This window comes from Glycine soja, chromosome 1 (genome assembly GCF_004193775.1).
Source record: "Glycine soja cultivar W05 chromosome 1, ASM419377v2, whole genome shotgun sequence".
Classification (NCBI taxonomy): Eukaryota; Viridiplantae; Streptophyta; class Magnoliopsida; order Fabales; family Fabaceae; genus Glycine; species Glycine soja.
In genome coordinates, this window is record NC_041002.1 from 59,514 (window position 1) to 85,726 (window position 26,213).

Genomic DNA, 26,213 nt, shown 5'->3' on the forward strand with positions numbered 1-26,213 from the left:
TCAATTTTTCACATTTAAATAAAACTCAAAATTCTCTGTGCATTTTCTCTCAACTCGCATCTTTTCTAATAGTCTTCCTCAACTTATTGAACTTTATTATGGTATCAAAGCTGCTTTGTTCCTCGTGCCAGATTGTCCCTTCAATCTACTTTATGTTCCCTCTATCCTATATGAAAACCCATCTGAGCATCCTCTGACAGTACAATCTATTTAGAGATATCAATGTCTCCTAAACCAACCAGTGGCACCTGTACCTACTCCTTTAGCTGAGGTCCAGACCATGATCAACCTTCCCTAGTGCAGACTTCTACTAGATCCAGGCCTGCAATTTGACCTTGAACTACCCATTGCCCTACGAAAAGATGATCATTCTACTTGTAACCCATCTCATTATGTTACGTTAAGTTATCATTGTCTTTTTTCCAAAACTATCCTTCATTGAAACTTGATATCATGAATAAAAAAACGTCAATAGAAATAGAATATCAGTTAGTTGAGAGGGTTATAGGGATGGTGTCATTAAATAAGGTAAAAATAGCTAGAAAAAATTTATATTATGTTCCATAACTCACAAATTTTTTTTGCTCATATTTGACTCCAAAGAGTATATATATAATAATAATTATTTAACATTTACGAAAATATTAGAGTAGCGGTCATCTCACTATCTACTATCTCATTTTTTTGTGGCAGCCACTCCACACCGCTATCCATATCTTGTATTAGAGCTATGAACTCTAACTCTATAAATACATTTACTAAGAAATTTAGCTTTTATCTAATCTTCAGTTTTTTAACAGCCCAACGTTATTATAAAGCAAGACATTAATGTAAAGCAAGATACAAGACATGATATAACATGAAACTGATACCAACCTCACCATAACCAACGCTTCCCTCTTCAAGCACTAAAGATAAAATAAATCCTTCTCTATAAAATTCCTTACAACTATCAGTAACAAATGTTGATGTTGGCGGAGCTTCAAGTGCAATTCTGCCACAAAACCATTACATCCAATCCAAGGAAAAGAATCAAAAGAAAGGAACATCCAAATAAATTAGAGATTAGAATCACTGTGCAATGTGGAAACTCACCTATATTTAGAACACTGTATTTCACGGATTTTGTATAAATAGAACTTGTCCTTTATAGAGCCTTGACTGAAAATCCATGACAGGAAACTTATGGTGTGTTAAGTAGTTTGGAGTTCAAATTTTTTCAAAATGCAGAGTCAAGAAGTGAAGGTGTTGGCAAAGACTTGTTCATTAAGTCAACAAAATATTAAATAACCAAAATGCAAATTAAACCTGTGGAAATTGGCATTGGCATTAATGGAACTCTCAATCTCAACCATACAGTCCATTTGCTCATGTTGTGCTACACACATAGCTTCTTTAAGTTCTGCCTTTGTCTTCACATGCAAATGTTTGACACTGCAAGTATATTGATTTTTTCCTTAGGAAAGAAAAGGTAGCATTGGTAGAACATGGCGTGAATATCAAAACAATTGGGAAAAATATTTAATTTCAAAGAAAATACAAAATTTAATATGTGTGTGTGTAGATTAGATTGATAGATTACAACATTTTTGCTCAATAGTTCTGCCTTTGTCTTCACATGCAAATGTTTGATGCTGAAAGTATATTGATTTTTTCCTTAGGAAAGAAAAGGCAGCATTGGTAGAACATGGCGTGAATATCAAAATAATTGGGAAAAATATTTAATTTGAAATAAAATACAAAATTTAATGTGTGTATGTAGATTAGATAGATAGATTAAAACATTTTTGCTTAATAGAGAGAACCAGCCCATACAACTATGCATCCTAGGGCTAGTTGTCTACTCAGCTGTATATAGCATACCTTACCTTTTTTTTGTTTAGATTTCAGTTTCTTGTCACTTTCAGTCTATAAAACACGCACTTTGACACAAACACCAGACACGGATACGGACACAGACATTCCGACTCGACTAAGGTCTAAAATATAGGACAGAGGGGCATCGCATACACACACAAAGAGAGAGACTCTAATGAAATGAAATATGAGTAATATATAACAATATCTAAATTGATGGTATATTCATCTTTTTAAATCAACCTTCTATGTTTTTTAATAATAACAAGACTTAAAACAGTCAAGAGACATTATTTTTGCTAATTTTATATTATATTTTAAGCTGACTTTTCCAAAAGTTAAAAAATGAATTTTTTATTTTTTATTTTTTTATTTTTTTATTTTCTTTTAATAATCTAAATGTGTGTCCATCCATATAGAAGTGCCTTGTGAGGAGAGATCAACCTAGTAGAGGAAAAAGAGAGATGAGTAGAGAGAGAGAGAGAGAGAGAGAATGGGTGGGTGAGAGTGAGGTTCAGGATAGAGAAGAAAGAGAGATACAGTGAGAGCTGGAGAGAGGATTCCCACCAGAATCATGCCGGAATTAGGAATGGTCATAAACCAAGCTACAATCGAGTTAGTTGGAGGGGTTGGAATGACATTATATCGTTCTACTTCACTTGTTTTCCAAAGGAGGCCACTGTGAAAGACTTATGGCACCATTTCAAGAAGTTTGGTGATGTAAGGGAGGTTTTCATCTCCAAGAATAGGAACAAGAATGGTAGAAGATATGGGTTTGCTAGATTCAAAGGCGTGGAGGATGTGCATAGTCTCGAAAAGAAACTTGATGACATCGTCTATGGTGGCCTAAAGATGTACGTCAACACCCCCAAATTTGGGAGGAACAGAATCCAGCAGATAAACCCAGAGATGAAATGAGTGGCAAACAATGAGCAAAGGGGAGAGGAGGCAATTCGGTTAAGGCAGCTGCAACCCAGGTCGAACAAAGGGTCGTATGTGGAGGTTGTGTCAGGGAATAAAAGTGGAACAGGCTCAAGGAGACCAGTAGGTAGTGAAATTCGCAGTTATGAAGGGTCATGGTCATCGGTGTATCTTGATGTGCCGGAAACTGAGTTTACCCGGGTCAAGGAGGCGTGGGTAGGGAGGTTAAAAAATCTGGCCATGTTTGATAAAGTTGAAGATGATTTGTACTGGGACGATGGAGAAGATGTAGTGCCGAAGTACATGGGGGACGATATGATCTTATTATTAGGCCTCACCGACGAAAGAGCCAAGCAGATGACAGAGGAAGAACAGTAAGAGGAGCTACCCCTTTCTACTCCCTGGAAAAATGGAGCCCGAAGCTGTGCACGGGGTATAGACTAACGTGGGTCAATTGCTGGGGTATACCACTATTGGCTTGGGACACCAAACAAATAAGCAAGATTATGGCTGCCATTGGTGATTTGGTGGACGTTGATGACGATGTCAAAGTGGTTAGGAGGCTGGACAGGACACGGGTCCTGCTGAAAACATCACGAAGACCACTCAAACAACACATAGTCAATGTACATATCCATGGGGAGATGCACAGTGTGCATATAGTGGAAGAAGGCAGAAGTAACCCAGAGAGGGGTCATTGCAGGCGATGGTGTGAGTATGGATCATCGGAGGAGATACAAACAATAGATAGTGATAAGGACGATGAATGCGATTTCACGATGGCACTCAGAAATGCTGAAGTGCAGCCATTATCAAATGAGGCGCTGCCGGAGGGGGGATCGAGCTATGTACCTGGGCAATTACCTAACCGTCGCGAGATGATGTTGGCAGCTGAGCAGGAAGCGTCGCCGACGATGGTCAAACAAGCCGAGACACCGACAATGACCTGGGCCGAGCGGGACGTGACCTCGACGAAGCCCATACAGGACGTGGCGGTGAACTCGACCGAGCAGGACTCGACGGTGTACGAAGCTAAAGAAGAGGAGCTCGCGGCTGCAGCCAAAGAGGAGGAGGTGGAGGCGCTGCCGTCGGGAACAGTGTTACACGCTACCACCCAATTATCCACTGAACAAAGGATAATCAGCAACCACAAGACAACTGCATTACCCAGTGGTTTTCTGGCCCAACGGCTAATGAAATACGTCAGGGCAGACAAACGTGCTTGATCGACACAGTGGAGACCCATACCCACCGACAGCTAGACGCTCAGACGGAATCAGAAGTCAACTTACATAAAAAAGGAAACATGCAGGGTACCAAGGAAATAACCAATACAGAGAGGATCGAATGAGGGGGAGAAGCAGAAAATAGCGAAAAGATGAGGTATGGCAGCGTGAAGGGAACGAGTATTATTATTTATAACCAGCCACGTCAGCAAGAGAAGAATATGGAAGGTGGATCGGGCCTTGCTATCCACACCCCCCTCACTTCACTTCATCAACACCTCTTTAGCTCTCATTCACCTAATTTGCAGGTTTACTCACGAAAAAAAAAAATTCCAAAAGAAATTGCACCTGGGCTGCAGCACAGAAGGCCCCATTTCAGCCACAAACCCAAAATTAAAGACCACCATCCATAGCCCAAACCATCATCAGCTCGGGGTCGAGGACAAAGCGGGTTTAGACCAAGTAGGAATCAGTTCTAACATAGATAAAAGCCCAATTCAAATAGACTATGAGGAGGAAGAAGGTGCTACCAAGCAGAAGCAAGAAGCTGCAGCATTATGGGAAATGGCAAAGGAATTGGGGTCACTTGTGGGCCACAGCAAAGCAATTATGTGAGCAAATTAATGGAAATGGAGAAAAGGGATAAAATAGAGGCACAGAGTGTGGGAAGTAGGAGGGGTATCCAATGAACATCATCTCATACAATGTCAGAGGGAGGGCTAGGGAGGGGGGTCAAATGACCAACAATTAGAAGATTGGTCAATATGTGGCATATTGACATGTTATGTATACAAGAGACGAAAAAGGAGATTATAGATAAGTCCACATGTCAGGCTTTGTGGGGGACTCTGAAGTCAGCTAGGAGGCACTACCTGCATTAAATTCAGCAGGTGGAATTCTATGCATCTGGAGTGATAAAACTTTCAAGCTAGAAAAAAAAGTTAGTGGACCTGGGTTCATATTATTGGTAGTAAAGAAGCTCCTAGAGACTCAACAGATTCATATCATCACCATTTACTCACCATGTGACATCCATAATCAAAGAGTTCTATGGGATAATGTCAAGCAGATGAAGAGCCAGAGCCAAGGGGGACTATGGTGTATCTTGGGAGATTTTAATAATATCAGAGATCCATCTGAAAGACTGAGCGTATGTCAAAGGGAGATAGGGGAAAGTAGTATCAATGACTTCAATGAATGGATTGAAAAATTGGAGGTAAATAAAGCGCCATGGTTGGGAAGAAAATTCACTTGGTTTAGACCAAACAGAACTGTTAGGAGCAAGTTGGACAGATTCTTGGTTTCTCCAGAGTAGCTCGCCAAATGGCTTGGTAGCACTCAGCAGGCATTGGATAGAAACTTCTCTGATCATTGCCCAGTCATGCTGTCATCCAAATTTGTTGATTGGGGTCCCAAACCGTTCAAGATCCTCAATTGTTGGCTTTCAGACAATTCATTCAAGAAAACTATTCAAGAGGCATGGAGATCTAATCAGCAAAGTGGCTGGGGAGGATTTGTGCTTAAAGAAAAAATCAAAAAATTGAAGCAAAGTATGAAGGCCTGGAACAAAGAACATTTCGGTGATACCTTTAAATAATTCAAGAAAATTGAGGAGGAGCTAAACAAGTTGGAGAATGACACAAGTGACAGACACTTAACCCCTCAAGAAATGTTGACCAGGAAGCAGCTTTAAGAAGACCTGTGGATAGCGGCCCAATCACATGAGTCCTTACTAAGGCAGAAGGAGATTGTAACTCAAGATATTTTCATTTGTTGATGAATGTCAGCCGCGGAAATAGTTGCTTCAAAGGAGTGATGATTGATGGATCTTGGATTGAAGAGCTGGCAAGAGTCAAAGACGCAATAAGATCTTTCTTTATGCAGCGATTTCAAGAATCGGACCAAGAAAGACCACAGTTGGACGGTATATTCTTCCAGACCATAGATGGGCACCATAATGATATGCTAGTGGAACGATTCAAGGAAGTTGAGGTGACAAGCACTTTATGGGAATGTGGGAGTGAGAAAAGTCCAGGTCCAGATGGACTAAATTTCAAATTCATCAAGAAATTTTGGCATCTCATTAAACCCGATGTTTTGAGGTTCTTAGATGAATTCCATGTTAATGGAAAATTTCCCAGGGGATGCAATGCATCATTTATAGCACTTCTTCCCAAAGTACGAGAGCCACAGCTTCTGAATGACTACAGGCCCATCTCACTGATAGGGTGTGTATACAAGATAGTGGCAAAGATTCTGGCCAACCGTTTGGAGAAGGTCATCCCTTTTTATCATAGACGAAAGACAATCCGCATTCATAAAAGGAATACATATGCTACATAGCTCGGTAATTGCAAATGAGGTGGTCGACGAAGCTAGGAGAGGGCAGAAGTCAAGCATTATTTTTAAAGTTGATTATGAGAAGGCATATGACTCAATATCATGGGATTTCTTGCTTTACAAGCTGAGGAGGATGGGTTTTTGTTCTAAGTGGATTCAATGGGTGGAGGGGTGCTTAAAATCAGCTTCCATCTCAGTTTTGGTGAGCGGTAGTCCCTCGCATGAGTTCATACCACAAAGAGGCCTGAGGCAAGGGGATCCTTTAGCACCGCTTCTATTTAACATTGTGGCAGAAGCATTGAATGGGTTAGTAAGAGAAGCTATCGTGAAAAACCTATACAAAAGGAATAGTTAACAAACTGCAGTTCAAATATTTAGTCGCATCAAGCTTCCACATAAAGATCCAATCCCAAGACTCATGTTGGTGTTTTCTAGGGGACTTCAATTGCATTAGACACCCTTCAGAAAGAATGGGATGCAATCGCAGCAATTCTGATAACAGTACCATTTTTTTTTTTGGAAGGCAAAATTAGGATATTATTAATAAACTAAACAGTACCAGTACCAGAGGTACTGAAGAAAGCAATTACAAGGCACTAGGTGCCACCTTCCAAAAACAGAAATAACAAAACCCCAACAGAGCCCATCACAAAGGACATCAATACAGATATCTTAACCAAATGCCTCCATAAGATTGGTAGACCAATGGTTATAAGATGTATTGAAACCTTTGTCTCCAACTTTTAGCCAAGACCAAACTAAAAATAATGCATCCTCCATAACTTTCTGCGGTTCAAAAGGAGTGCCTTGAAACAGGAGAGAATTCCTATGCTGCCATATTGTAATAGATAGAGCAATCCACCACATGCCCCGCCTTCTGTGATTACTCGTGGCAACAAATCCATCACAGAATTGGATAAAATGGCTAGCCGGATCAGCTGAAAGAGCTCCTATACCCCGGATCCATCTCAAGGATTCCCACCACAGCCCCTTAGTCATTTTACAATGGAAGAAAAGATGCCCAGCCTCCTCATGCTGGCAGCCACAGAGAGGGCACATAATATCCTGAATAGGAATGCTTCTCCTGGCCAAGTTTCCCCTAGTGGGGAGTCTATCCAAAAACAACCTCCAAGAGAAAACCGCAGCTCGAGGGGGGATTTTCAAATGCCACAGGATCTGAAAATTCCTCTTGGAAGGGGCAGAGCTGATGGATGGCATCAGGAGCCTATATGCTGACTTAGTGGAATAAACACCACTAGGGTCAGCTTTCCAGAACATGCTATCATGAGCCTGATTCTGGATGGATATGCCTGAGATTTCATCCATGAAGTCAACAGCCATCGCGTACTCATAATCAAATAAACTCCTTCTCCACTTAAAATCCCAACTCCAAGCATTCTGAGAAAACTTTCCCATCTTAGAAATGGTGAGATTCTGCTGTCTGCTGATGGTATAGAGTTGATTATACTTCTGCTGAAGGTTACAACCCTCACTCAACCAAGAATCTTGCCAAAATTTGATTTTGTCCCCACAACCAACCCTCCATACCATATTCTGGTGGATGCTGTGGAAATCAGATAGAGTCTTCTAAGGTCCTTCCACCAATGGGAATGCCAAGCTTTATCTCTACCACTCTGCAGGTCTACCCAGCCTCCATATTTGGAAATGAGAATTCTGGCCCATAGTTGATTGTGGTTAGCAGCTAGATCCCAAATCCATCTCCCCATCAAAGATGTGCATTGAATTTGGCCAGATCCTTTATCCCCAAACCTCCATCACTCTTTGGAAGACAGATCACTTCCCATTTTACCCAAGGGATTCTCTTGAGCTGTTGGTTTCCCCCCCACATGAAGTTTCTTTGAAGAGATTCCAGCTTATCTACCACTCTTTTGGGGATCTTGAAAAAAGATAAGAGATAAATAGGGAGGGCATTCAAGACAAACTTGATCAATGTAACCCTACCACCCATTGATAAATTCTTCTGATTCCACTTGGAGAGCTTAGCTTCAAACTTAGATATCATAGGCTCCCATACTACCCTGCTTGATGATTTGATACCAATAGGCATACCTAGATAATAAAAAGGAAAATCCATGTGTCTACAGTTCAGGAAATCTGCTACTTCCTGAATCCAGCTGGTCTGAACCCCCACAACACCAATCTGATTTTTGGCAAAATTGATCTTCAAGCCCGATGCCATTTCAAAACCTCTCAGCATTGACTTTAGGACTACAGCATTCTCCCAAGAGGCCTCTCCAATAAAAACAGTGTCATCTGCATATTGCAGAATGTTTGTAGGCACTTTTTGCTTCCCAACCAAGAAACTTGAATACAGATCTTTGTTCAAAGCCTCCCTCATCATACCAGTAAGACCCTCAGCCACTATGTTGAAAAGCAAAGGGGCTAGAGGATCCCCTTGCCTCAATCCTCTAGAAGGAACAAACTCCTTGGTAGGACTCCCATTTACCAAGACTGAAATTGTAGCTGTTTGGAGACAAACAGAAATCCATTTTCTCCATATAGGACAAAAGCCTAATCTCATCAACATATAGTCCAGAAAAGACCAAGAAACCGAATCATAGGCTTTCTCAAAGTCCACTTTAAAAATCATAGCAGGCTTCTTCCTCCGAATAGCTTCATCCACCACCTCATTAAGAGTAAGAATTCCATGAAGGATATGCCTATTCTTTATGAAGGCTGACTGCCTTTCATCTATTAGATCTGGAAGCACCACCCTCAACCTGTTTGCTAGAAGCTTAGCTATGATTTTATACATGCACCCAATGAGCGAAATGGGCCTATAATCATTTAAGGACTGCGGTTGGGTTATCTTGGGGATAAGAGCCACAAAAGATGCATTACTCCCTCTAGGAAAAGTGCCATGGACATGGAATTCATCCACGAATCTTCTAAAATCAGGTTGCAACAGTCCCCAAAATTTCTTGATAAAATTAAAATTAAAACCATCCGGGTCCGGGCATTTATCTCCATCGCAGCTCCAAACAGCATCCTTGAGCTCTATGTCAGAAAAGGGAGCAGTCAACCCCACTCTTTGATGTTGATCTATGGAGGGAAAACAAACCCCATCCAAGGTAGGTCTATGATGATTCTGTTCAGTAAACCTCTCAGCAAAGAAATTGAACACTGCCTTCTTAACAAGGTCTGGTTGGTGGACCCACACACCATCAATAAGGATACCCTGGACAGCACCTGAGCTTCTTCTAAAATTTATCAGTTTGTGAAAGTATGCTGTGTTTCTGTCGCCCTCCTTGATCCACTTATCCCTAGATTTCTGCCTCAACAAAGATTCATAAGCAGTTGAGACATCCCACAGCTGTTGCTGCAGAATTCTCTTGGTTATGACTTCAGATTCAGATAAGGTTCTATGAGAAGCTAAATTCTCCAAATCATGAAGTTTCTGCTTCAGGTTCTGAATCTGAGAAGCTTTGATGTCCCCCTTCTCTTTACACCATTGTTTTATAACCAATCTCAGGTTCCTCAATTTATTTTTAAGAGCAACTCCCCCCCATCCACCCTGCACATCTGAGATCCAAGCCTCTTTAATCATAGAATGGTACCCTTTATGTTTAAGCCACCAGTCCACCACCCTAAAAGGCTTAGGGCCCCAATCCACCATCTTTGTGGTCAAGATGATTGGGCAATGATCCGAATAATCTCTTTGAAGAACATGTTGAGAAGTATCAGGCCACAAGGATAGCCATTGATCAGACACCAGGAATCTGTCTAGTCTGCTCTTGGCACTGCCATTGGGCCTAAACCAAGTGAAATTGTTCCCAAAACATCTTATGTCCTGGAGCTCCATCTCAGATATCCAGTCATTGAAGTCCGAGGTATCTGAAGTAGCAACAGACCTCTGTGATATGCTAATTCTCTCCCCCTGGTTCCTTATACTATTGAAATCCCCTAGAAAGCACCAGAGGCCATTAGGATCAGAATCCTTAAGGTGCCTCAAATCATCCCACAGAGCCCTTTTCCCAGGTAAATCGCAAGGAGCATAAACATTAACAACTCGAATCCTCTGATTATCTTTCATCCAATTCCCCTCTAACATTAGAAAATTTCTGCCTTTTACCCTCCTCTCCACCTGAAAATCTGAGTTATTCCACAAACACACCAAGCCTCCTGATGATTGAATTGAAGGAACAAAATCCCATGACACTGAAGAATCCCCCCACATAGATTGACAAGTGTTCCTCTCAAAAGACTCCTTTTTGGTTTCTTGAATACACACAATGTCCACCTTATGCTTCATATTAATTCTCCTAATGGCAGCCCACTTAATCCCCTTGCCCAAACCTCTGGAATTATAGGAGAGAATGATCATGATGAGGCCATTTTAATTCCCATCTCTGCTGCCTGCTTGGTGTCTCTGTTTTCCATGTCTACCATCATCCTCCGAACCTTCACACTATCCTCTCCATGGGTCAGGCCCATTTGCTTTACTAAGGCATATTGGTTCTCTAGGGTATGAGAATTAATTTGCCCAAGATTACTGTCTTGAGAATTGCTGTTTGTACCCACTTCAGGTGGCAAATTAGGAGGGGTTATGAGGTCCACACCTAGGTTCTCGTGAGATGGAGGTTGTCCTCTAACCTTTCTTCTAACGTAGTATCTAGTGCCAGGTGCTGATATTGGGCCTTTAGGACTGGGGCCCATGTACCACCCCTCATCCTCGTAACTTTGATGTGGGTTAGAAAAAGATCTATTATAAGGCTGGTCAACATAGGCTGAGATAGGTGCTTCATTTGGATTAAAATTATGCTGCTCCTTAGCTGTGTCGCAAACTGAACCTGTCGGTCCTTCCACTATAGGCTTTCCATGTTGGGTCTCCTGGGTGAGTGTTTTTTCTCTCGCCTCCCCTTTCGGAAAACCATTAACTGCACTCTTCGTTAACAGCTTTTGGGCAGAGACTTCTTCGGGTAATATAGCAGGACCAACGGTTGGGGGGCAACTCGAGAAAAAGTTGTCGTTGGTTGGTTCACGAAAATCCTGGTCCAAGCATCTTTGACCAATGGTTTTTACCCACTGGTCGCGACGCGATTGAAGAGAGAGTGGCTGTCTCCCGTCGGTGGAGAAGCCTTTGTCGTCACCGGGAGTGCTGTCGGCTAGCTCGAAGTGGGTTACGGCCCCTTGGAAATCTCCCCCACCAGTATCGGGGGTGTTTGGCTCCGTCGAAAACGGGGACGGCGGGAACCCAGTGTCCGATCTCTTCACTTTCCGCCACTCACCCATGCACGACATGTCTTCAACGATATGGATGACATTTGAAACTCCATCTATGACCGCCGTCACCTCCGAATGTATCCCCGGTCTACCGTTTGTCCTGATGAGGATCCTTGCCACGTCCATCCGTTTTCTGTTCTCCACCATTTCGTCGACTTCCACCAAGTCGCCAATCTCCGCCACCACCTTTCCCATTGAGTCCGGCTCCCACGCCATCGACGGCAGACCCCAGAGAAGAACCCATGCCAGCCTGTGTGTCGGACGAAAGTCCGGGGACCATTTCTGAAGGTCCATGATCGGAGTGGAACCATTCTGCCTCTCCTCCTGAATCAACTGCATAGCCTTAGTCTGTTGCAGATTATGGAAGATTACCCAGTCATCACCCCAATAGCACGGGGTAACATCGTTATCTAACACCCATTTGAATTCCTCCTCTAATCTTTCAAACATGCCGATATTTTTTAGTCGACCTATCCATGCATTCTGTATCCACTCCTTCTGCGCCTTTGATACCTGGAGGATGACTGTTGTCGACACATCCTCAACGAGTTGGGGTTTTTCATTCTGGTGGCAAAAGGACACTCGTTCCCAACTGAGCTACCTTAACTACCTCGGCGTATGAACGAAGTCTGCCGCCATTAACACACGTTTCCAAGCCTCCTTGTCTACGTCTGTCCACACCTTGCAAGTTAACATTATGAGGCAGACTGTTACCATTTTGCTTCCTTATGGCCCCCTTGTTCCTTTCGAATCTGGGCTGATTAACGAACATTTTCCTCCCATCAAAGAAGATACTATTATCTAGTTTTCTTTCCAGCCCCGCTGCGTCTTCCACGTCCTTATATCTGACAAAACCAAATCTCTGCCCTTCTCTGTTTTTATACTTGGGGATGAAAACCTCCCTTACCTTTCCCCATCTTTGAAATTTCTGCCACAAGTCCTTCTCATTAACCCATGATGGGAATCTAGAGAAGTAAAATGATGTGATGTTAGCCTTGTTCCGCCATGTTATTGTTCTATTAGACACGTGCTAGTTCATTGACCGTGCTTGCAATCGACCAACTGTCGTGTTCTTATTCCTCCTACGGGTTACTTTAACCCATTCTCCTTCATTGGTTGAGGTTGTGGTATCAACAGCTTCACGCACATCCCCATCCTCTGCGTTTCCTGGTCGAAAATCATGATATCGGCAACCAACACTCCTGCTCCGTACTCGTCCTCGCCGGTATTCTCTCAGAAGGTGTCTCCCTCGGGTTGGCCCTCTGGTTCTGTCAATTTCCTTCAGACTCGCTCCCCCCCCCCTGTGTTTCCCTCTCTCTCTCTCACTACTGACTCTCTGTCTAAACTCTCTCTCTCTCTCTCTCTCTGTCTAAACTCTCTTTCTCTCTCTCTCTCTCTCATTCTCTTTCTCTCTAAGTCTTTGGGTACTGATAACAGTACCATAGCTGAGTTTAATGAGTGGATTGCTGAATTAGAAGTTGAGGATATACCTTGCATGGGAAAGCCTTTTACCTGGGTCAGGCCAAATGGATCTTGTAAAAGCAAGATTGATAGAGTCTTGGTTAGTGATGGTGGTTAGATAAATGGCCAGATAGCTCCCAATGTAATTTAGAAAGGAACTACTCTGACCACTGCCCCATAATTTTGAAATCTAAAAGCATCGACTGGGGTCCAAAGCCTTTCAAGGTTTTTGATGCTTGGCTCAACAACAAGGAGTACCAGAAAGTGGTGAGGGACTGTTGGGCTGACAACCAGCTCTTCGGATGGGGTGGATTTGTTTTAAAAAATAAATTCAAGATCTTAAAAGCTAGACTGAAGCTATGGAGTAAAGAGAATGCAGCAGACATGTGTACCAAGGTGAATCAAATCCAGCAGGAGATGAATGAATTGGAGAACTCTTTACCATCCCAGCCTTCTGATCAACAAGTTCAGCTGCTGAAAAAGCTTCAAGCTGAGCTTTGGGACAAGGCTAATTTTTATGAATCCACCTTGAGACAAAAGTCCAGAAGCAGATGGATAAAGGAGGGGGACAGCAACTCCAATTATTTCCATAAATTGATTAATCACAGCAGGAGAAGAAATAACTTGAGAGGGTTAACAATTGACAACTGTTGGGTGGAAGACCCTAACCTCATTAAAGCTGAAATACTGCAGCATTTCCAGAGAAGATTTCAGGAATCCCAGCTGCATATGGCTAACTTAGATGGAGTCTCATTCAATGTTTTAACTCATATTCAGAGGGATTCATTGATTGAACCTTTTAAAGAAGAAGAGGTGCGATGTGCTGTGTGGAGCTGTGGAAATGATAAAAGTCTAGGGCCAGACGGTTTCAACTTCAGATTCATTAAATTCTTTTGGGAGGATTTAAAACCTGAATTCCTTAGGTTTATATCAGAGTTTTATGTTAATGCTTCTTTCCCTAAAGGAAGCAAGTCTTCCTTCATTGCTCTGATACCTAAGATAAAGGATCCCCAGCTCATTAGTGACTTCAGGCCTATCTCCCTCATAGGTTGTATGTATAAAGTTATCACTAAATTGCTGGCTAATAGGATGAGAAACATCATGTCGCAGATTATTGATGAGAGGCAGACAACTTTTATTAAAGGGAGACAGCTGCTTCATGGAGTTTTGGTGGCAAATGAAGTGGTCGAGGAGGCTAGGAGATCTAAGAGACCTTGCATGATTTTCAAAGTGGACTTCGAGAAGGCCTACGATTCTGTCTCTTGGCAGTTTCTTTTTTATATGCTCAGCAGAATGGGATTTCCTAAGAGGTGGTCTAGGTGGATCAGGGGGTGCCTTACTTCAGCTTCCATATCTGTCCTTGTGAATGGCAGTCCTACTGCTGAATTCAAACCTCAAAGAGGGTTGAGACAAGGGGACCCTTTGGCCCCTCTTTTATTTGATCTAGTGGCTGAAGGGTTGACAGGTCTCATGAGGGAAGCTGTGTCAAAGCAGTGTTTCTCTAGCTTTTTGGTGGGAAGCAACAACGTGCCTGTTGACATTCTTCAATATGCCGACGACACGATATTCTTTGGAGAAGCATCTATGAAAAATGTCAAAACTGTGAAGGGTATCCTAAGATGTTTTGAGCTGGTGTCTGGTTTGAGAATTAACTTTGCTAAGAGCAAATTTGGAGCTATTGGGCAAACAGAAGATTGGTGTCTTCATGCTGCAAATCATCTTAACTGCGCCTTGCTTCAATTTCCTTTCAGCTATTTAGGAATTCCGATTGCTGCTAATCCCAAAAGAAGGATGATTTGGGATCCTGTGATTAGGAAATTTGAAGATAGGTTGAATAGGTGGAATAAGAGAAACATATCCATGGCTGGCAGACTCACTCTTATTAAGGCTGTTTTAACAGCTCTACCTTTGTACTACCTTTCCTTTTTCAAGGCCCCTAAAACAGTCATTAATAGGCTATCCTCCATTCAAAGACAATTTCTGTGGGGAGGGAAATCAGATGAGAAGAAGATAGCTTGGATTTCTTGGACACAATGCTGTGCTTCTAGAGATGCAGGAGGATTGGGGATCCAAGATTTGAGAATTTTAAATAATTCTCTACTAATCAAATGGAAATGGTTCATGTTTCACCAACCAGACCAGCTGTGGAATAGGATCTTGATTTCCAAATATCAGGGGTGGAGAGGACTGGACCAGGGGCCTCACAAACACTATTTCTCCAACTGGTGGGCTGACCCAAAGGCTCTCAACCAAGATCATAATATGAATGCTGTCTTGAAACAATTCTGCTGGAAGATGGGTAGGGGTGATCAAATTTTGTTTTGGGAAGATGCTTGGGCTAAGGATGGATTCCCTCTCAAAGATCAATTTCCAGAGTTATACTCAATTTCTTCTCAAAGAAATCATATAGTGGCTGATATGGGATCCTTTTCTGAGGATGGTTGGGAATGGAATCTTCTTTGGAGAAGAAACCTGTTTGATCATGAGACAGAAATTGCTTCCAAGTTCATTGATCTCATTTCAATGACTAGGCTTAATAGCAATCTCAATGACACCTGGGTTTGGAGAGCTGACATTAGTGGCAACTTCTCTACTAAATCGGCCTACCAACTTCTAAAAGATGAGCAGTCTTCCGAGGTCCAGTACCTGGCTTTCCGGCAACTTTGGGATATCAAAATCCCCCCGAGAGCATTGTCCTTTGCTTAGAGATTGTTATGGGATAGACTTCCCACTAAGGACAACTTGGCCAAGAGGCAAATCCTTATTAATAATGACCTATGCCCTTTCTGCAACAGCAAGCCTGAATCTGCTCCCCATTTATTCTTCACATGTGACAAAATTCAACCTTTGTGGTGGGAATTTCTATCCTGGGTGAAGGAAGACAGGACCATCCATTGTAGACCAATGGATAATTTTCTTCAACATGCTCCTACTGTAGGAAATCGGGCTGTTGGTAGAAGATGGAAAATCTGGTGGCTGGCAACTACAACATCAATTTGGAAAGTCTGGAATGATATTGTTTTCCAAAACCAATCCTTTGATATCTCTAAATTGGCAGACAACACTCTTTTCCTTATGTGGACCTGGCTGAAGGGGTGGGAAAAGGACTTCACTGTCCCTTTCACACAGTGGTCCTCAGCAATGTCTTTAGTTTTTACCTAAATCTTTAGGAAGGGCTGGTTGTATGTGATGGTTTGGTTGGGTGCCTATATGGCTATTTTCTGTTGTAATTTCTATATATAACCTGTAGTACCTCTGGTACTTTCAGTTTTCAGTTATCAATATAAATGATATTTGCAGTTCAAAAAAAAAGCTTCCATTGATCGGTTACCCCAAATGCTCCAAAGCAACTCTTTGCATAGTTGATTTTTAGGCCTGAGATTAACTCAAAAGCCCTCAGGGTAGCCTTTAAAGCTCTCACATTTTCCATACTTGCTTTCCCAAAGAATATGGTGTCGTCCGCATATTGTAAAATGCTTATGTTAACATTTTTGGATCCCACTGAATAGCCTTTATACAGATTTTCTGCTATTGCCCTCCTCAGCAACCCTGATAAAGCTTCCGCTACTACATTAAATAGAAATGGTGCTAGCGGATCCCCTTGCCTAATGCCCCTTTGAGGGAGGAACTCATCTGTAGGACTTTCATTTACCAAAACTAGCATTGAGGCAGATTTGATACATCCTTCAATCCATTTGATCCACTGTGAATTAAATCCTAGTCTCTTTAGCATGTACAACAGAAATTCCCATGATACCGAGTCGTATGCCTTCTCAAAATCTACTTTAAATATAAGGCAAGGATTGTGGCTTCTTCTGGCTTCATCTATTACCTCGTTGGCAATAAGAACGCTTTGCAGTAAATGCCTCCCTTCAATGAAAGCAAATTGTGTTTCATCAATGATTGCTGGCATGACTTTTCTTATTCTGTTCGCAAGCAATTTCGCCACTATCTTGTACATACACCCAATTAATGAGATGGGTCTATACTCACACAAATGTTGAGGTTCTGATATTTTAGGAATTAAAGCTACAAAGGAGGCATTGCATCCTCGGGGAATGGCACCATTAGCATGAAACTCATGAATATAGCGCAAGATATCAGGCTTTAGTATATCCCAAAACTGTTTTATAAATCTAAAATTGAAGCCATCAAGGCCTGGGCTCTTGTCACTCCCACACTCCCCCACTGCATTTTGTATTTCAATCTCCTGAAATGGGGCCACAAGCAAGGAATTCTGTTGCTGATCTATGGTTCTGAAGCTAATACCATCAATGTTGGGTCTTTGAGCATCTGATTCTTGAAATCTTTTGGAGAAGAAGTTTCTGATTTCTTCCTTCACCTTATGGGGGTCATCTGTCCATACTCCATCAATGAATATTCCTTTAATGCAATTTCTGTTTCTATTTGCATTCATCCTAATATGGAAGTAGCGTGTGTTGCAATCACCCTCCTTTATCCATCTTGACCTAGATTTCTGTCTTAGCAGCGATTCGTGTGCTTGGGCAGCTATCCATAAAGATTCCTGCAACTGCTTTCTTTTGCAAACTTCCTGGTCAGTCATCTGTCTGTTCATTGTGTCTTCCTCCAACTTATTTAGTTCAACTTCCAGGTTCTGGACTTTTTTGAAGTTGTCTCCATATTGTTCTTTGTTCCATCTCTTTATTGTGTGTTTCAGCCTCTTAAATTTTTCTTTTAATACATATGCGCCCCACCCCGAAACTTGGACAGAATCCCAACACTGCTGTACTACTTCCTTGAAAGATTTGTCTGTTAACCAACAATTTAGAGTCCTAAAGGGTTTAGGACCCCAATTAACATCCTTAGGTCTAAGTAGAATAGGGCAGTGGTTAGAGAAATTCCTTGGCAAAGTAAATTGCACACTTTCAGGCCATCTGTCCCTCCACTCAGGGGATATTAGGAACCTATCCAATCTGCTTCTAGACTCTCCATTTGGTCTAAACCAAGTGAATTGTCTACCCACAGAAGGAACCTCCAAGACCTCTAAATCATCAATCCATTCATTGAATTCCTGCATACTGTTGTCTCCATAAAGCCTTTCACATTTTCCAAATCTCTCTGTTGGATTCCTTATGCAATTAAAATCTCCAAGCACACACCACAACCCTACTTGGGATGATTGTTTCAGCTGCCTCACTATTTCCCATAATATTCTCTTGTTATGTATGTCACAAGGAGAATATATGGTAACAATGCACACTTTCTGAGCTTCTCTAATGAACTCCCCTTCCAGGTAGATGAAGCCATTTCCAGTTATCTTATTTTGTAATTTGAATTCTGTTTCAGTCCACATACAAAGGATACCATCAGCTGAGTTGTTAGCAGGTTGCATTTCCCACATAACATCAACACTTCCCCATAGAGCCTGACATAAGGACTTGTCAATTGTTTCTTTCTTAGTCTCTTGAATACACATCATGTGAACACTCTCCTTGTTAATCAATCTATTGCAGCCCATTTTACTCCCCTCCCCAAGCCTCTGACATTATATGAGGCTATATTCATGGATCATTTATCTTTTCTCCCAGCTTCTCAGCTTCTATCCTATCTCTGCCCTCCATACTTCTTATTTTTTCTAAAATTCTGCTTTGCTGATCCTCTTCAGTGTTCCCCAATGTCACCCCCAATTGTTGAATCATGTCCCACATGTTGATTGTTTCATGGGCTTGTAAAAATCCTGTGTTTGCCTCCTCTTCGAGATCATTACTGATGTCCTTTGTCCCACTGTTAGAAGCACTACTATTGCTGTCTGCATGTGTGTCATTTTCTTTCTCCTGGTTGGTATTTAGTTGCCCTTCCTGCCTATGGTGTCTCCTTTGGGACCAACTTCCTCGAGAATGCACTTGCCATTTACAGCCCACTTCATTGTTATTTTTAGGGGGGGTGAGGCCCAAGTGATTTGCAGGTTCATTTAGTAAAACAGATGGCAGGCCCAAATTAGGCCCATATTGCAATGTCTTCTTGCTATTGTCCCAAGCTGATTCCTGTTTCATTTTCCGCATGAGCTATATAAGCTTCCTTTCCTTTTGATGGACCTTTATCTTCTGCAGAGTCACGTGATGGCTGATGGAGCTGTTTCTGAAGCCCGCTACTCTCTCCCTTCTCTCTCTGCCTATTTTCGTGAAACGCAGCAGCCCGAGACTCATGGTTGTTGAGGTGGCTTTCCAAAGGTGGGTTCTCTGATGCATGCACCTCGATAGATGAGTTGACCGTTATCGGGTCCTTCACTCCAGTCATTAACCACGAGACCACAACTTTATCCATCAAGTAATCATCTTCCTTACAGCCTGTGGTAATTCTGGTCTCTATGTGCTCTCCGGCGCCGGCGTTTGGCAAGGTAATTTTATGTGGGGAGTTGGGGAGCTGGTCCGTCGACGTGTCTCGCCATAGATCGCGGTGCGCTCCCTCGAGCCTTGTCGGTTCTGAGAAGTCGTCTCCGGCGAGGCTGTCAGTGGACTCTATTTCCTCCGAAGAGTCACTGTAGCATCGTCCTCCGGTATGGTTCTCACAGACCATAGGTCCACATTCTTCGACAGCGTGGACCTTGAACATTTCGCCGTCGATGTGAACTTCAATGACATGGTTAATCAACGGTGACCATGGAGTCCTGATAAGGACTCGTGCCCTATCCATTCTCCGTTTGACTTCAACGTCATCATCTACATCCACCATGACTCCCATACCCGCGACAATATGCCTGATATAATTCCTATCCCAAGCATGGAGTGGAATACCCCAACAATGGACCCATACCGTTCTATTCCCCAGGCGTATAGTTGGCTTCCATCGCTCTAACGAGTAGAAGGGAGGCGTGTTTCCTTGTACGCCGCCACTCATGACTCTTTCCACTTCAGCTTCAGTCATTCCAGGTAGGAGAACTAGATCATCCCCTTAATATCTAGGGGCTAAATCTAGTCCCAGTTCCCATCTCAGCTCCTCCTCCAACCTTTCGAACATGGCCGGGTTGTTTAGTCGTCCAACCCACGCGTCCTCTAGCCATTTGGTTTCTTCTTTCTTCACGTTTAGGTATACTGAGGAAGTGTAGTTTTCAACTCCTTGAGAAAGTTGCTTTTGGTCCTTTCTTTGCTGGTGAATGGTGTTTTTCTTCCTCACTACATCCGCATAAGATAGTGGTTTTCCTTGGCGTTGCTGTGTGGCTCTCCGAACTCGTGTGTGTATGGCTCCTCCTATGTTCTGTGGTTGTCTGCCTATGTCTTCCTGTGCTCATTTCTCTCTGTTATACTTGGGGATATTGACATATAACTTCATGCCTCTGATGACGATGCTATCTAGCTGCCTAGCCAACTGTTGTATATCTCGGACCCCTTTAAATCGAACAAAACCATATCTTCTACCATTGTAATTCCTTCGATAGGGTATGAAGATTTCTCTTACATCACCCCATCTTTTGAAATGCATCCAGAGTTCCCTTTCCGTGGTGTCGTCCGCAAACCTTGTGAAGTAAAATGAAGAGATGTCTTTGTGATCTCTCCAGTTCACAACAACTGCCTTTTGTGACACTCTTCCTCTGGTCCCGGCATACCCCCATTGGGGTTCCTTTCCGAAGCTTGCACTGTTCCTCACATCTCTCTTACCTCTACTCGTAACTCTTACCCACCCAGTGTCTCTCTCCTCTCGCTCCTCTCTCTCTTCTCTCACCTCTCTCTCTTCTCTCTCCTTTCTCATCTCTCTATATTGAACAAGGTAACAAAAGGAACACCAAATTTAAGAAAAGTAGTAGGTACATGTTAATTAGGTAAACAACTGTTGTAAAGGCATAATCCCAAAACTATAGTGGTAAAGAAGCATGATGCAGCAAGGTTAAACCCAAATCAGCTATGTGTCTGTGTTTTCTCTCAACCACACCATTTTGATGATGAGTGTGAGGATAGATTAGTCTATGAGAGATAGCAAAGGAAGCTAGGAGATTAGAGAAAGGTTTGTATTCACCTCCCCAATCTGACTGAATACTCTTAATCTTAGTATTAAGCTGTAACTCAACCATGGACTTGAAATTTTGGAAAATAGAGATGGTTTCGCCATTGGACTTTATATAGGAAAAATCCATGTGTACCTAGAGAAAGCATCAATGACGGAAACATAATATGTATAACCAACATATGAGGAAACATGTAAAGGTCCCCACAAGTCAGTGAAAATAAGTTCTAAAGGTGAATATACATTAGTAGGATTGTGAGAAGGTAATCAATGAGTTTTACCCATACAACAAGAGAAACAAAATTTTGTGAAGCTTTTATTCAAATGGGAAATGTTACAATGATTAAGAACAATTTTCATAACATTATCATTTGGATGCCCTAACCTAGCATGCCAAAGATTAGCAACATTGGAAGAAGAAACAACAGATTTTGAGCCTTTGTTAGAGCTATTATTGACATTAGCAATTGAATAAGGGAGGTCAACATTTGTAGCAGGGACAGAAGTAGCATCAACAGGGAAGATTGCCTTGAAGTTGAAGATTGTGAAATGAATAAAAGTCATCAGTGCCCACAACCTCTTGAAGGAGGACTTTATGTCTCTCTTGAGATTTGCAAGACAAATATGAGGATGAAATTCAAAAAACACAGAGTTATCTTTGGCAAGCTGACTCACACTTGACAAATTTTTCTAAATAGAAGAAACATGTAACAATTTGTGAAGTTTAAAGGTTATACTAGTGTCATTAGGAGACATAAAGGTTGAGGAACCAGTTTTAGAGATACTTAAACCTTTACCATTGCCTATGAAGATCTGATCTGGGCCATCAAAATGAGTGAACTGCTTAATTGAGAATCACCAATGAAAACTGGGTCCAAAGTCTGGTATCCAAGTAGAGCCAGGTCAACCAGTTCCATGAGAGGCCGAGTTCGTGAGCATGGCACTAGGTTGACTGTGACCCGAACCCGTTGACTTAGAATTGGGATTAATCCAAGGGATTAACCCAAGTGTTGGAGGTTCTAGTTGGACCAGTAGAATAAGGAATAAGCTACATGGTAGTAGGATAAAAAAAAGTTAGAGAATCATGTGGGTGAAAGCTAACATCAGTCCTGAAATGACAAACATTAGCAATATGTCCATATTTAAGACAAATTTGACACTGAAAGATAGCAAACTGGCCACCATTGCGGCCTCTGCCGGAGCTTCCACCACCGTGTCCAGTACTCTGATCAGAAAAGGTACCACAGCCACCGCCGCGGCCATACGAGTCTTGATAACCACCATTTTTGTTGGTGTTTAGATGCGAGTAACCTTGGGTGTAGTTTAGCGATGCAAAATTGATCATCTGAGCATCTCGATTGTAGCAAGTAAGGCGAGTTTCATGACCATAGAGAAGAGCTTCAATTTCGGCAATGGAGGGAATACGCTTCTAACTCTTCGTGACGAACAGGAACGCCTACGCCAACTAATTCGAGAAGCGCATCAACGTACTCCTCGTGACGAACAGGAACGCCTACGCCAACTAATTCATCAACGTAGCCTTTGATTTTGCGCAAGTACTCCTCAATCAATTTTTCATCAAGACTAACCGCGCGCATGGCATAACAAAGTTGCCGCCCATGAGATTTGGTGTGAAGGCTAATGTATTCATGGATTTTGTTCAAAACTTCATACGAATGATTGGAACCAAGAACTCTCGACAGCACGGACTTCGAAAGTGTAGATTGTAGCCAAACAAGAAGCATTTGGTCTTGAACCTCCCAGGTTTCCTACTCAGGGTTGACTCGATCAGTGATGTGATCGTCCTCAGTGAGGTAACGTGGTGGAACAATGGGATTAATAGCAAATTGCTGCAGCTTGTGCGATTTGATCACTGGCTCAACATGTTGACGCCAGTGTAGATAATTAGAATCATCAAGTTTCTCTGCAATCGAGTTGGAAAAAGATTGAGAAACGGAATTGGAAGGAGCGGAAGCCATGAACACACAGTAGAGAACCTCGCAGAAAAACTATGCTTACGAAAAAATGGCTCTAGATACCATTTCGATACATTGAGAGAGAGTGAGAGAGAAAAATCGAAAAAGAATATAACTGATATTGTTCATTTGAAAAGTTAATTCAAGTTAGTTGCAACTGAGGTATTTAAGGACCTCTGAACTGAGAAACTAACCATAACTAATCCTAACACTTGAAGTTTGAATTTTGTGTAAAATCTCACACATTCACCACACTTTCATTGCTTTCTATTAAACATATAGCTTTCCCAAAAAAGAGTGTATCATCTGCATACTGTAATATGCTAACCTCCACCTCGTTTCTACCCACTAAGAAACCTTGAAACAAGTTTTTCTCCATCGCTTCTCTCATCAGTCCATTTTGTCCCTCCAGAACAACGTTAAATAATAGCGGAGCTAGTGGGTCCCCTTGTCATAGGCCTCTTTGTAGGATGAACTCTGACGAAGGGCTGCCATTAATCAATATGGAGACAGAAGCTGAATTTAGGCAGCCCTCAATCCATGATATCCATTTTTCACAAAAACCCATCCTCCTCAACATATATAGCAGGAATTCCCAAGATACTAAATTGTAAGCCTTTTCAAAGTCCGCTTTGAAGACCAAGCACGGCTTGTTCCTTGACTTTGCTTCATGGATTACTTCATTTGCAATGAGGGTGATGTGTAGCAAATGTCGGCCGTCCATGAATGTTGTTTGTCTCTCATCTATTAATGTTGGCAGCACCTCCTTCAACCTCCTTGCTAACACCTTTGTCACAATTTTGTATATGCCACCTATTAGAGAAATAGGCCTATATTCATTTAAATTTGAGGGTCATTTACCTTGGGAATGAGAGCAATGAAAGATGCATTGCAACCCTTTGGGAGAGTTTCGTGAACAAAAAATTCATTCATCAAGCAAAGCACATCAACCTTGATAATTTCCCAAAATTCCTTAATGAATTTGAAGTTAAGGTTGTCTGGGCCAGGGGTCTTGTCACTCCCACACCGCATTCTTAATTTCTTTTTCAGTGAAAAGCTCCAATAATCTGTCATTGTCTTGCTGTCCAATGGCTTTAAAGCTGACCCCATCTAGTTTAGGTCTCACCCACTCTTCCTCCTGAAATCTGTTCTTGAAGAACAAGCATATCTCCTCCTTCACCCTTCTAGATTCATCAATCCAAACACCATTTACAAACACTCCTCTCAAAGTGTTGGATCTACGATTTGAGTTTACAAGATAGCACACCTATCTATATATAGACAGTTACATGACTATTGGCATCTCTCTAACTAACTGTACATTCATCTCTAATACCCCCCCTTCTCTCAAACTAAATGTGTCGGACCAGAAGTTGCTTTGCTAGAACTCTCACAAACAAAGAATAGTTACAATGGAACTAATTCTAGAAACTTCTGGTTCATGAGAGAGTTCTAGTAAAGCAACTTCTGGTTCATCACATTCTAGCTGTTGATCAATGGGCAGCTGCTTTGACAAAGCCTTTGGCACCTTCTAGGTTTATGTTTCTAAGAGACAAACTCAATGTGGCTGAATTCCATTCTGGAAATCATCCACCTTGAGTTTGAGGGGGGTATTAGAGATAAATGTACAGTCAGTTAAGTATGCAGTTAGTTCAATTGTAGTTAGTTAGTTAGAGTTAGCTTAACTGTTTATTTTCTGTTAGTTTGATAGTTTGTTGAAGTTAGTTGAGATGCTAACAACTGTGTCACTGTAAATACAGACAGATGTGCTAGCTTGTTTAGAGTGTAATCATAATCAGTTTTCATCTTTTGCTTCCTCTCTCTTCTCTCAAACCTATCTCAAACTCTAATAATCTTTACTGATGGATTCTTCAAACAAGTAGTTATTGCAGTGAACAATATACTAGTGTAAACCATGTGCATCATCTACACCAAGGATACAGAATTTAAAGTAATAAATACATGGATCCAAATTACCCTATGTAAGATGATTACTTAATTCAATTGACTATTGTACGTATAATGAGACTAGACACCTAACAGTAAAAGTGTATATCAATATACTAGTGACAAGCATTTCCAAAACAATGCATAAACAAACATTATACGAAGTGAATATTTGGTAGATAATTTCCTACCGCTGGTTGAAAATTGTCAGACCGTTTGTCTCATGCAATAAAGAAATATCTCCAATTACACACAACACCTGAATGAAATTGTGAAATTAAAAGAAACTATTAAAAAGAGAAAGGAAAATATGGTAAACAATTGAAGCAAAAAATAAATGGAAAAACAATTGTCAAAGAATCAAAACAAAGAGATGAAGTTTCTAACAAATAAATGGGAGTAATCAATCCCCTGTTCCCAGTTCTCTTATAGCAAAATAGTACAGCAGCAATGGACATACATTGAACTAATTATTTCCCCAAATAAGACATACTACTTAATAGAATATGCTTAATATAAACGTTCCTTATTTTAAACCAACAGTATAATCCTACAAGAGACTGTTAACTACAGCAACCAGCAGCTAATATGTGAAATGGGTAGTTCTCAATCTAAAAAGTTACCTTTTTGTTGCATCCTACAGAAAAACCAATGGCTGTGCTAAGTAACCCATCAATACCACTAGCCCCCCTGTTAGCAGCTAGCCTCACCAAGTTAATTGGTAGGTCTGACTTTAACAGGAGTCATGAAACACTTTGATAGCATATAGACCAACTACATCCATATATATTTGCATCCTGAATGGGCATAGTATTACTAAGAAAAACGGCAGACTCAGAGGAAAGAACATCTGACATCACATGTGCAACATAAGGTTCAGTTAGGGAGCAGTACACAAACACTAAACGAAAGAATAAATCAGAATCATGCATTAATATTGGTGCATTTGTAATAATTTATCAGATCATCTCACCACCAAAACCAAGTCTTGTGCATTCTTCAACAATAAACGATGCCCGAACAGCGTTAATATTGGCACTTTGTTCTGTCTATTATATCTACTTTCACACAGTCCTATACCTGCCTATTGTTCTCACACGCTGCCCAATGTTTGTTTATTGCTTTCTCGCATAGCCCAGTACATTGCTTTTTTTGTTGTTTACGCTACTTTTTGTTGTTTGTGAACACCTGAATATAAAAATAGAGAAAAACAACACAAAATAGGATTTGAACCAAAGGTCATCAACTTTTCTAAAATATTTAAAGCCACTGCACATTTTGA

The 26,213-nt window shown here is 41.5% G+C and overlaps 2 long non-coding RNA genes across 2 annotated transcripts; both read right to left on the reverse strand.

The window, feature by feature from the left end:
* Nucleotides 1-590: 590 nt before the first annotated feature.
* LOC114406964 lies at nucleotides 591-6,567 on the reverse strand. Its single transcript, XR_003665571.1, has 4 exons — nucleotides 3,631-6,567; nucleotides 1,309-1,434; nucleotides 1,096-1,161; nucleotides 591-994 (listed from the first exon to the last, which is right to left on the reverse strand). It is a non-coding gene; the product is annotated as an uncharacterized LOC114406964 (long non-coding RNA).
* An 18,554-nt stretch (nucleotides 6,568-25,121) lies between these two features.
* On the reverse strand, nucleotides 25,122-26,212 carry LOC114406970. The gene is made up of 3 exons (XR_003665572.1): nucleotides 25,905-26,212; nucleotides 25,555-25,781; nucleotides 25,122-25,190 (listed from the first exon to the last, which is right to left on the reverse strand). It is a non-coding gene; the product is annotated as an uncharacterized LOC114406970 (long non-coding RNA).
* Between the last annotated feature and the right edge of the window lies 1 nt (nucleotide 26,213).